We start from the raw sequence: 10,018 nt of genomic DNA, 5'->3' as shown, positions 1-10,018 counted from the left end.
CAGATCACTTAGCCTTGCAATTTAAAATAAATTTAGTATTTCAAGTTTTGTGCTTTTCGTTTTTTTCTATCAGACATCTTTTTTCTTTTCTTTTTTTTAACTGAAGTTAGAAAGTTGGTGGTGTGTGCAACTGTGCCTTTCCCTAGAGCACAAAACAGCCCTGCAACCACAGGCTGTATGCCTGAGACTTTTCTAATCCCTGGATCCAGCAAATGTTGAAATCTAAGCAAGGTTTCATATGCCGGTACCTGGAATAGTTATTCTAGCTTCCTGGTGAGGTAATTGCCTAATTAAGGTAAAGGTACCCCTGCCCGAACGGGCCAGTCTTGACAGACTCTGGGGTTTGTGCGCCCATCTCACATCTATTGGCCGGGGGCCAGCGCTGTCCGGAGACACTTCCGGGTCACGTGGCCAGCGTGACAACGCTGCTCTGGCGAGCCAGAGCCGCACACGGAACGCCGTTTACCTTCCCGCTGGTAAGCGGTACCTATTTATCTACTTGCCCCCGGGGGTGCTTTCGAACTGCTAGGTTGGCAGGCGCTGGGACCGAGCAGCGGAAGCGCACCCCGCCGCGGGGATTCGAACCGCCGACCTTTCGATCGGCAAGCCCTAGGCGCTGAGGCTTTTACCCACAGCGCCACCCGCGTCCCACTAAGTGCCTAATTATGTGCCCTTAAAGTAACAGAATTAGGGACATGGGTGGCACTGGGACGCAGGTGGCGCTGTGGGTTAAACCACAGAGCCTAGGACTTTCCCATCAGAAGGCTGTTGGTTCAAATCTCTACGGCGGGGTGAGCTCCTGTTGCTCAGTCCCAGCTCCTGCCAACCTAGCAGTTCGAAAGCACGTCAAAGTGCAAGTAGATCAATAGGTTTACCTCCAGCGGAAAGGTAAAACGGCGTTTCCGTGGTTCGCCTGAAGTGGCTTAGTCATGCTGGCCACATGACCTGGAAGCTGTGCGCTGGCTCCCTCGTCCAATAAAGCGAGATGAACGCCGCAACCCCAGAGTCGGCCACGACTGGACCTAATGGTCAGGGGTCCCTTTACCTTTACCTTAAGGTAACAAAGAAGACGCGGGTGGCACTGTGGTCTAAACCGCAGAGTCTAGGGCTTGCCAATCGGAAGGTCGGCAATTCAAACTCCTGTGATGGGGTGAGCTCCCATTGCTCGGTCCCTGCTCCTGCCAACCTAGCAGTTCAAAAGCATGTCAAAGTGCAAATAAATAAATAGGTACCGCTCCGGCAAGAAGGTAAAACGGCATTTCCGTGCGCTGCCCTGGTTCACCAGAAGCGGCTGTCATGCTGGCCACATGACCCGGAAGCTGTACGCCGGCTCCCTCGGCCAGTAAAGTGAGATGAGCGCCACAACCCCAGAGTTGTCCATGACTGGACCTAACAATCAGGGGTCCCTTTACCTTTAAGGTAACAAAGTGGCTCTGTGCCAGAAAACAAATGGGTGGGCCAACCCCCCTCAACTGGCTGGTAGTTAGAAAGACAAAGGCCAGAGTTGACAGTTGAGTGATGGGGGCTGGAAGGTAGAAGCAAGCTGCAGGCTGGGAAGCCAGGTAGTCAGAGCCATGCCTAATTTCTGTAGGAATCCAAGGCTGTGGCTATGGGAGAAGCAAGACTCTCTTGAGGTGTTAATGCTGTGAACCCCTCAATCGTAGGCTCATGTTGTGTATATGTGTAAATAAACCATATTGCATAAAGACACCACTGTCTCCGTTATCCCTCATTCCAAAGGAAACCAAACCCTGGGTAAAAGCCCCAGAACTCTAGGAATCTCACACTGGTTTGGCATGTGTTTAATAGACATACAGCTACAGCAAACTTAAAAAGCAACCATCTGTGTCTTACCAACCTATCTGGAAGAACATTTGATTTGCTTAATTGTATATCTTGTTTATTACATTTCCCCCATACTTTAATTTTCAATATATGAATGGTAATTTCCAGGATATTCAACCAGTTGTCAGAGAGAAAACATAGAATTCTTTATTACTGCGTATTCCTCAGGCATATGTTTGGTTTGGACTAGTTTACATTCATATGAATAATATTGTTATTCAAGTTATGTTTAATTAATAATGGGGGGGGGAGTTGTTGTTGTTTAGTCGTTTAGTCGTCTCTTTGTGACCCCATGGACCAGAGCATGCCAGGCACTCCTGTCTTCCAGTGCCTCCTGCAGCTTGGTTAAACTCATGTTGGTAGCTTTGAGAACACTGTCCAACCATCTTGTCCTCCGTCGTCCCCTTCTCCTCGTGCCTGCAATCTTTCGCAATATCAGGGTCTGAAGGTGCCCTAAGTGGTTTTTGGTGATAACCGGGGTGGGGAGAGTCACTTTTTAAAAAATGCTTCAATCTGAGTGCTCAGAAAAAAGAAGAAGAAAATATGAGTGCTCAGCTGTGTGTGAGCATTCAGTTTAAGTAAGGAATGCATCTATTCTTTTGGGGAATGCTATTTACCAGGAACATTTTTAACTCTATGCACAGCTAGATGGATAAGGGAAAAGTCAAGAGAGTGAAGATGAATGAAAGGATAACTAGGAGCCACTCGAACACCTGGAGGCCTTGGCCAGGCTTCTCTGGAGGGGCTGAAAAGGACATATACATTTGGAAGTAAATATAATTCAATTATTTTTCTCTTTCATTCTCTCTCTTCCATACCCGGCAGGGAGGGAAATTTGTGATTGCTGTCACCATCTGCAGTGATCATGGAGCCCAAGAAAGTAAAGGACAAATGTTGAAAATCCAATGGGGGGCATTTTAACCTCCCACGACATTGTGTAACTGACTTTAAGGAACACAGGAACTTCAAAGTAAGACTGCAACCATTGCCTTATAACTATTGTAAGAACAATCTTGTGGGCTCGAAACACCCCACCATGCAATTCTAAACTCATTTACTCATCAAATTAGTCCAGATAAGTTTAATTCGACTTACTCATTAGTAAGCGTGTAGGATTGAAACATGTTGGTCTCACATCAAAGTTTCATTAAAGTGTGACCCCAAAATTTTGGATCCCCTCCCAACTGATACCAATGTTTTGTGCTCATTTTGTGCTGCAAACCATGTGTTTTGTGCCATCCCCCAATGGAGTACTTGATACTCAACCCAGGGTTATAAATTGACATCCTAAAATCCAATTTTTAATGATCTCCTTCAAACTGATGCCAAAGTTTTGTCCTAGTTTTGTGATGTAAAGTAAGTGGTCTTTCCTGTCCTGCCCCTCCCCCCCCCTCTGCTGTGATCCACAGAAAATCTTAGCAATACAGTACAAGCTTTTAAATGTTTGTTTTAAAAAGAATTTATCGTAATCTTGTGAAATAAAAAGATACAAATACATATAACGAGGTGGGGGGAAAGGCACAAGGCTTGAATGGCAATTCCTGCATGGATGAGATTGGAAAAGATGGAGGGAGGCAGATAGGGGCTGTTGTTACTTTTTTTGCTATTATTTTTGTTAACATTTATGATTACAAGGATTTGGTTGATTAAGTTCAGTTGATTGCAGTATGTGGCTTGTTTGTATGCTGGGGGGGGGTAAGGTTGGGTCAAGTTAACCACACTGGTGTGGGTCCTTGTCTTGTTGTGCAGCTACGTGATACCTTTATTGGAAAAGATGGGGTGGGGAGATCTATTTTTGTTATTATTTTTGTTAACGTTTATGATTGCAAGGATTTAAACGTGCTTATAAAGTAAGGGTTCAGAATCTCTCTCCTCGCCCCCCTTGACTGTGGATATATATAAGTGGGGGTTTTTAAACAAACGGGACGGGAAATCTGCGACGATGAGGTTCAGGATAACGTGGATGCTGCTGCTGCAACAATGGAGGACGGGAAGGCTGCTCTGAGCTATACATGCACCGTTATGTCAAGAGAGAAACACCATTCCCTTACTAGATTTGAATATTAAAAGCCCTTAAGTGCCGGAGCACATAAAACATATAAAAACTTTGCCTCCGAGAAAAAGAAAAATAGAAAGCCCGGCCGCGAGCAATCCCCGTCATGTAATTAAAAAAGAATCTGTGCAGCTCTGGTGAGAGCGTCTTACCTCGACGCCATCTTCCTCCCTCCACCCCAACCCTCTCCTTACTATTATTAAGACTGATTGATTGATTGAATTTTATATACCGCCCTATACCCGGAGGTTTCAGATTGATGGGATTAAAGGAAGACAAAACTATTAATGAACTATAAGGAAGCAAATTAAAATTTGGACTGTTGGATCGTTGGACAATTTATGATGGATGAATTAAAAGCAAACCGGCCAGAAAGGAGCAGATTTTTTTGCACAGAGAACTGAAAAGTCTAACGGTGGGGCAAATCTGCTCGAGTGCCTCGGATCACGGGGAGAGGCTGTAATAAGAACTTGAACTGTGAAGGAGAAAGTGGTTACCGCACCCCGCACCGCACCCCCGCCGCCAATTATGGGCTGGTTGGAAAATGCACCAAGCGAGATGGTCGACCTTTGAGTTCCTGCTGTAAAAAAAAAAAAAGAAAAAGACCCCCGTTTAAATGCGACGAGGGACAAGGGAGTTGAGCAGCAAGAAGATTATACACGCAGATGAAAGGAGAGGAATTTTTATTTAATGTTATATAATATTGTTCAATAATTCAGCAGGGACTGATAATCTGATAAGTAACCTCACTCCCTGAAATTGGAAATGTTAATTTAATATATGTGCAGGAATTGATTGATAGATAGCTGTTTAAAAAGGAGTTGGTTTTTTAAAAAGCAAATATAATGTACTGGAAGGTTATTTGTAATGTTTGAAGGCAAACTAGAAATAATTGGGGAATATGATGCAGCACTAAGAACTATTGACATATCTAGGAGGGTGCACGGGAAGTCAGATTTGGAAAAATGTTAAACTGGTTTTTCTTTGGAAAAATGTTAAATTTGTTTCAGTTGGTGGCCGGTTCATAAAAAAAATTGAAAATCAATAAAAAAGATTTGGCAAAAAAACTAGAACACTGAAATAATAATAATAATAATAATAATAATAATAATAATAATAATAATAAAGGTCAACAAGAGCATACATACATACAATCAGTGTTCTGGAAAATAGCACCAACCATTTGAGGAGCGTCCAATTGATGTGCAATTGCTGACATCCGGGTCCGGCAGAACGGGGGAAGACATGCTCGTGTGTGTGTGCCACTGGCAAAAGTGGGCAATTGATGCGAGATAAACAAAGGCTGGAGGTGTTAACAGTTGTATATCAAGGTTTCAAAGTCACCACAATTTTTTGGTTCGAGGGCAGAGGTGTCAACTTGGCATAATCAGTGGGTCTCTTTCGCAGATGACAGCCGTTCATGGAATCTTCTGTTTCTGGAGTTGCTGTCTTTCACAGAGGATGGTTGTAGTTCCAGATCCTCTGATGTTGACCTTGCTGGTTTGCGGCCACTGCAGGTGATCTGTACAGAGGCGAAAGGGACTAATTTCAGCAATGTAAAATCCAAGTAGCCCACTAGATTTCTTTGTTCAGAACTCACAGCATGAGCTGTGGTGTAGCGTGGGAGGGGCACGGGGGACATGGCCCTGGGCGCAGAACATGGGGGGCCCCCCCGTGAACCAGATAGTCCTCCCCCCCATTCTCGCGCCCTGCCAGAGGCGGGGGCTGATGGCTGCGGAGGGTGAAGATCTCTGCGTGTCCTGCCATGTGTGTCCTGCATTCCCAGCCACAACTCCTCCTTCCCTGGGTCAGGAAGGAGGGCAGCTGTGGGGCACCCAGCTGAGGCTCCCCCTTCGCTGGGTCAAGGCTGACCTGGGGGCAGAGAGCAGCTGCGGTGTCCAAACCACCATCCGGGACAGTAGTGCCCCCTAGGTATAGGTAAAGGGACCCCTGACCATTAGGTCCAGTCGTGACCGACTCTGGGGTTGCGGCGCTCATCTCGCTTTATTGGCTGAGGGAGCCAGTGTACAGCTTCCGGGTCATGTGGCCAGAATGACTAAGCTGCTTCTGGCGAAACCAGAGCAGCGCACGGAAACGCCGTTTAGCTTCCCGCCGGAGCGGTACCTATTTATGTACTTGCACTTTGACGTGCTTCCGAACTGCTAGGTTGGCAGGAGCAGGGACCGAGCAGCGGGAGCTCACCCCGTTGCAGGGATTCGAACCGCCAACCTTCTGATTGACAAGTCCTAGGCTCTGTGGTTTAACCCACAGCACCACCTGCGTCTCACAGTGCCCCCTAGCCCTCCCTCAAATCAAATTAAAAGCAGTTAAAAGCCATCTCGAAAATGACACACAACACAACATTCCTAAAATCTGTGTGTGTGATGGTAAATTGATGCCCACCCCCCGTGGCGTATTACCAGACGGGTGGTACATTTCCCCCAGGCAGTAGAGCCTATGGAATGGAGGAAGAGTGCCTGTCTTGGGGCCAGAGGGTTGTTGGCCCCTTAAAGGCTTTGAAGTTCTAACAAACTGTGTTGTCCCATCCTTCTTCGGACAGAGCTCATAAGGGCTTGTCCACAGCTCCGTATGACCCACCCGCACCCGTGTTTTCTAGGCACGGGGCAAGTGGAAGTGTGGACGAGCCCTAAGATCCCATTGTGGTGTAAACACGAGGGCAGGGGAAGTAGTCACTTTAAACAGAATGTATTTACAGCTGGGTCATGCAACGAAACGTTGCAGTCTGGAGTGCTGGCCTTCGGGATTTCAACCACTCCATTCCTATCCCGCCCTCCCTGCCAAGCATTCAACCTTCCATGGCTCCACTCAGTCCTCTTTAGGCTACTTTTTGAATCACTCCCCTCCGCCAAGGTGGGTGTTGTTGTTGTTGTTTTTAAATCAAAATAAAAAAACAATAACAACAATTATTCTGTGCTTCTGTAATCCTTGGGCTTACGGTCTTGCAGGCATTGCATTCCTTCCAGGCTTACCTTCTTTCCCGGGCAGGATATTTCAGAGGGTTTGTGCAGCCTGCTGGTGGCATTCCATGTCAGGACCCAAGGCACAAAGGCATGAAACTGCCACCAGCGAACCCAGCATGGATGTTGGAAGTTCCAGGGAGGGCTGAGGAGAGACCCAGAGAAGTTACTGTTAGGACAAGAAGCCAGCATATAGGCAGTGCTCTGGTTCACTAAATCAGTGTTTCCCAACCACTGTTCCGCGGCACACTAGTGTGCCGCGAGATGTTGCCTGGTGTGCCGCGGGAAAAATTTAAAAAATTGAAAGATTTTTTTTAATAAAAAAGTCAAATTTTCGATTGGGGCGCCGTCACTAGATGACCCCTGGGGTTCCCTCCTTCCCTCCCGCTCTGCGCCTCCCTCCTCCTCCTCCGGGGAGGCCCTTCCTGGCTCTCGGCCAAGGCTTGGCGGCTGCCACTCACTCACTCGCTCGCCCACCCGTCCCTCCATCCCTGCACCCGGCCTCTCCCCCTCCGTCCCCGGCTGCCGGGATCCGTAGTCCCCTCGCCCTTGGGCTCCGCGCCCGCGCGGGGTGCGCAAACTACGTTTCCCAGCGTGGCCTGGCGGGCCGGGCGTTTTGTTTGAAGCGCTCTTCTCCCGGCCATGGAATGAGCGCGGCGGCGGCCGGGCGGGCAGGGGCTCTTCCGCGCAGACCCCGCGCAGCCTGCCTGCGCCCCCGCGGAGATCGGGCGGCAGGATGGAGCCCGGGGATCCCCGCGGAGGCGGAGCGGCGGAGGCGGAGGCTGCCCCCCAGGTAGGGCTGCGTCGGAGTTTTTTTTTATTTTTGCAATGCTGCATCCGCGCCGGAGGGGACGCATCGGACCGCGGGGAGACCCCTTGGCGGGCGTGCAAGGCAATGCATGCGTGCAGGCGTTGCATGGAGTGCAGTGCAATGCAATGGCAACGCGGCGCCCTGCATGCATGCATGCAACTTCCACCGGCGCTCCGGACTTGGCAGGTGAGGGGGGGTCCCCAGTGGGCGGCAGAGAGAGCCGGGAGGGCGAAGGGGAGCCAGGGGGGAGCAGCGCTGCTCCCCGAGCCGAGCCCGGGGGGAAACTTCGGCGTCGTTGCGCTGGGTGTTGGAAGCGGAGGCTGGCGGGGTCCCCTCACCTGCAAAACCTGGTCGCCTCTCATATATTTCGTGCATTGCATTCATCGCCCGCTTTCTCCTCCAAGGAGCTCCCGGGGGCGCACGTGGTTCTCCCCGTGTTACCCTCGCAACAACAGCCCTGCGAGGTGGGTCAGGCGAGTGGCCCAAGGGAGCACCCAGGGATTGTCCTGGCCAGGTGGGGTGATTTGAACCCTGCTCTCTGCCCGGTCTTCGTCTTCATTTAGCCCCCACATGTGCATGACTGTGCATGACTGAGGTTTTCCCCCCTCGTCTTGGCTATGGTGTGAGTCTGTGCTGTTAATTAATGGGGTTCTGCCTTCGGAGAAGATGAGCCAGCCCTCAAGGAGGTGATTATGTAATTTGCTAGCAATTCATGTCCCTCCCGGCGTGACGCTGCGCGCTGACGTCACGGGGCTGTAATGGTGGTGTGCCTCGAGATTTTTTTCATGAAACAAGTGTGCCTTTGCCCAAAAAAGGTTGGGAAACACTGCACTAAATGTTGTTAGACTGTCGTCATCACCACCACCTCAAGACAGTGGCTGAAAACAGTGCTTTCCCCCCTAAAAGTATGTTGAGGGGTACCTCATTTTCCTACTCATATTGAAATACTGCCCCTCAATGATGCCAAACTTAGATTCACAAAATGTTTAGGGGTATGTGTACCCCTGAATATATATTCAGCACTGGCTGAATATATATTTTTCTTTTTCTGTCTCTTCCTTTCCATGTTAAACTAGATTAGAGGGGGCCAGCCTCCCCCCAGAGTTGATGAGCATTCCCATTCAAATGGTGTGTGTGTGTGTGTGTTTGTGTGCACTGTGTGTGTGCACTGTGTCATGTGATCAAGTATGTGCCCCCCATATTTCATTCAAATTGGCACCCCTAACTATATATAATACTAACATTTCCTTTAGAGCCTTCATTATTCTCTTCCAAAAACTTGCCTTTCTTTGACCTTTGATAGCTATTTGCCAAAGTTTGTGTTGCCAATATTCTGGACCCTAGAGCTAAGTCCGCTAGAAATGTCAACATTCACTTACAGCCAGAAGTTTGCCAGATGCCATCTTGTCAACAAAAAAAGCAAAGATCACCACAGTAGATCTCTCTAAACCCTGTATGTGCTGAGGATACAAGAATCTCAAGAACCTCAGTTCAAATGGATGCACATTTCGTTGCTAAGCAATGGCTGTTGGTGACATCAAATGCACAGCCACCACACCAGGGTTCTACAAGAGTCAGTGTGGCATAGCAGTTAGTGTTGGACTAGGACCCAGGATACTAGGGTTCAAGTATCCAAGGACTCAGCCTTGAGCCAGTCGTCCCCTCTCAGCCCAACCTGCCTTGCAGGCTAGTTGTGATTATAAAATGAGAAGGAGAAATAGGTATGTCACTTTGAACTCCTTGGAGGAAAAGTAGGATATAAATGTCTTAAAACAGATCAATAAACATAACAGCCATGCAGTATTCCTTAAACTGCATTTTGTACCTGATGTTCATCTATACTTGTTGTAGAACTAGACTGACAATATCACTTCCAATTTGCCTGACTTGGGACACAGCTGCAAGATTGAAAGTTTTTGTTTTAGCTTAACCACCGTTTTGCATGTGAACAGACTGGCTTCATAAGGACGCAGACTTGTTTCAACCACGCTCTCCTGTAACTAGGATTATTTCATGTTGCTAAATACCTGGGACATGCTCATCAGCAAATAGGCTTGCAATGTATTCAGAGCCACACAGTCTGTCTCTGATGCTGGGGGCTACGTACACGAGTGTTAAAACACATTGAGGTCATTCATAAAATGATAGGACTGTAGAGTTGGAAGGGACCCTAAGGGTCATTTTGTGCAACCCCTTGTAATGTAGGAATCACAGACCATTTGCCCCTCGGTGTGTTTCAAGTCACTTTTTAATGTTGCTGTACACACAACATAGAGGCCCTTCTTCCTGTGATTCCTCCATGAGAGGTCCAGAGGATGACAACATGAGAGC

The 10,018-nt window shown here is 48.2% G+C and overlaps 1 long non-coding RNA gene across 1 annotated transcript; it reads right to left on the bottom strand.

The window, feature by feature from the left end:
• Positions 1–3,288: 3,288 nt before the first annotated feature.
• On the bottom strand, positions 3,289–9,193 carry LOC309523713. The gene is made up of 2 exons (XR_014215555.1): positions 9,067–9,193; positions 3,289–5,420 (listed from the first exon to the last, which is right to left on the bottom strand). It is a non-coding gene; the product is annotated as an uncharacterized lncRNA (long non-coding RNA).
• Positions 9,194–10,018: the final 825 nt, after the last annotated feature.

This window comes from Podarcis vaucheri (assembly GCF_965113315.1).
Source record: "Podarcis vaucheri genome assembly, chromosome: Z".
In the NCBI taxonomy this organism is placed as follows: Eukaryota; Metazoa; Chordata; class Lepidosauria; order Squamata; family Lacertidae; genus Podarcis; species Podarcis vaucheri.
The sequence above is the reverse complement of the archived record's forward strand: the minus strand, read 5'-3'. Positions and strand labels throughout refer to the sequence as shown.